Raw genomic sequence first — 2,814 nt, 5'->3', positions numbered from 1 at the left:
TGTCGAGTAACTTTTAGTTATATATATGTATGCTCTTATGATATTGTGTTGGCCCCTTTAATCTTTGGTTATACTTCCCTTTTGGGTGTTTAAGGACTTAATTCTTTTTTTAATTAAAAAAATTTTAAAACAGAGCATAGGGTAGTGGTTTATTTACAGAAGAGTGGGTACCCCACATTTACAGCTGGGCTATGTAAAGCCATACTCAAATACAGATCCTGTGACCACCTGACAGCCACACAAAATTGTGAGAGCTGCCTCTTGGTGTTCTCAGCTTATATATCCTTTGCCCTCCTCCCACATAGAGCTAAGGTTAACTGATTGGGTGGAAGGGCTAACTGACTCGTCCCTTGACTCCTTGATGAGAGTGGAAATGAGGTGTGACTATAGCTTGCTGGCATAGTGGTCAGAGGACGTTTCCAGTTAACACTCCACCCCTTCCTCTGGCTCTTACATTCTTTTCGCCAACCTCTTTGGCAAAAGTCCCTGAGCCTTGGAGGGGGTGGTAGGTTTGGGATGATCTTCCTCCCATTGTGGCAAGGCATGGAACTTTTGGGTCTGTGTGTCATCTGTTTTCCATGACTGTTGACCTGTTTTAGTGAGATTCCATCTACTATAAAAACACACAGCAAGAAGCAAGAACATCTAAACAGTGACTGCCATAATAACTTATGGGTGTAAACAGAAATGCTTGGTCAGTATTTTAGCAGGTGCATCATTTCCATCTAACAAAGCAATTGCAGTGACTTCCCACTGGGGCCTATATTCTCCCCTGCCACAGGGGGTTGGCTGGTTCTACAGTACCAGATGTGTGTTCCACCCCTAGGAGCAGGTATTATATCCAATTGAAAATTTGATGGTTGTACATACACTAGACGCTCCACTGTTGCACCAGCAGGAACATCTTGTTTGGTATGTTGATAGTGCAACACTTGGGGTTCATTGTTGAGGAGAATTATAGGGGACTATTCTCCCCTAGTCATCTGTGTGTTGCCTTTTGACACCATGAAAGCCACGCATCCAGTGGCAGGGAGTTTCCAGATTAGATGGTTTTTATAAAGTCAAGAAATATTGATTAGGCATGTGATATAGCAAGGGTAGTATGGCTAGTGCTGGGTGTACTAGAAAGTCTCAATCCTTGAGTGTTTGTGAAACAGAAATAGACACAAAGGAACAAGGGGTAACAGGTTCTCCTGCCCCTGATCTATAATATCTCTTAGCCACCAAAAGTTGCTTTATCCCTTATCCCCTTATCACAAGAAAAACAAATGAACAAACCACCAGGCACAGTGTTTCTAAGGGTGTTTCTAAGAACATGGGCACTGATCCTTAGCTTCCATAGGAAAATATACGTAAAGCTAGAGAAAGACAATTCTGAAATAGCCTCGTGACTAACAAAGATGACCAGACCTCAGACCTAAAAACTGGATAAAATGTCTGTTCTTTCTCTGTCTTGATGTAAATTAAAGGAAAAGCTTGAAATTACTTGAAGGAGAATTTGACTAGCTACGTTTAGACAAAATGAACAAAAAGTAAGAGGGTGACGTGTTTCATGGGTAGCTTAGCTGTCAGGTGACCTGCAAGGTAGGTTTTTGTTTGTTCGCGCACTTTGGTTCTTTTGAGACTAGGTCTTATTGTGTAGCCCAGGCTTGCCTTGAACGTGTCTTCTTCTTGCCTCAGCTTCCTGTGCGCTGGCTGTGTGCTGGGATGGTAGGTGTTCCACCACTGCAGATGCGGGGCTCTTTTAATCTTCTTTTCCATTTAGGAAGGACTAAAGCAATAAAGTGTGTGATTGGAGAGTTTTGGAAGAGTGGTCATCTTCAAAGTTTCTTCTGTTCTTCATAACTGATCATTTTTTAAAAAATTATTTATTAACCATATAATTAGAAGAAGAATTTCATTACACCAGCATTGACATATTCAATAACAATTTCCAGAGCTAAGATGCAGCTCTTTCAAAATTGGCTGTAAATTTTTAGGTTCATAGTTGAATTAATACAGTTATACAATATTGTACTCAGTATAAACCCTATAAGACATAGTATTAAATGAGGTTTCAAACTTTAAAAAGGATCTCCATTTCATTATTAAAATACAGTTTCATACAGAAAAATTCATTTTTAATACAATTGACACTAAGATGCACATGCGTTTCTAATCTCTATATATCTGATTATTACTAGTCACAGTTGGTTACTTTCTGAGCTCCTTGGTATCTGAGTATGGATATAAAGTCATCAGGTAGATTTGAATGGTAATGTTTTTCACATCTACTAATTATTAAGGAGCAAATTTTTATGCTTCAAAGAATTATATTTTTTCTTTTATTTATTTACTTATGCACCCACTTCCCAGGTAGCACCCTACGATAGCCTCCCTCCCTCCACTAGAGCCCTTGTACTCTGATATCCCTGCTACTGTCTGCTGTGGTGTCGGCACCCCAGCAATTTCCTACTACTTGCCCTTCTGGAGAATCTAATCAGCCTATCTAGAAGTCTTTGTTTTAGGAGGGTCAGCTGTTCCTCATCTAGCGGTAATCCATTGTTAATATTCCTTTAGATAAGATTGGGGTCTGATGTTCATTTTCCCAGTTCTATGATGGGTTACTGTCTGAGAGTCTCTTGGGCCACCCTGGCCAACAACTAAAAGTAAGATATCTCCTGGCATTGTTTCTTGTGATATAGCCTTTAGCTATATATATGGACTCTTAAAAAATTATATTGACTCACTTAATCTTTGGTTATACTTTCCTTTTGGGTGTTTAAGACCATATAGTTGGCCCAGATAAACCAATTTATTTTCACTCTTAAGGTC

The 2,814-nt window shown here is 39.5% G+C and overlaps 1 protein-coding gene across 2 annotated transcripts in view; it reads left to right on the top strand.

The window, feature by feature from the left end:
- The window catches only part of Rtn4ip1 (reticulon 4 interacting protein 1), a 67,343-nt gene that overhangs the window by 21,909 nt on the left and 42,620 nt on the right, over positions 1-2,814 (top strand). The window lies entirely within an intron of this gene.

The sequence above is a fragment of the Nannospalax galili genome, unplaced genomic scaffold (genome assembly GCF_000622305.1).
Source record: "Nannospalax galili isolate Female #2095 unplaced genomic scaffold, S.galili_v1.0 scaffold324, whole genome shotgun sequence".
In the NCBI taxonomy this organism is placed as follows: domain Eukaryota; kingdom Metazoa; phylum Chordata; class Mammalia; order Rodentia; family Spalacidae; genus Nannospalax; species Nannospalax galili.
The sequence above is the reverse complement of the archived record's forward strand: the minus strand, read 5'-3'. Positions and strand labels throughout refer to the sequence as shown.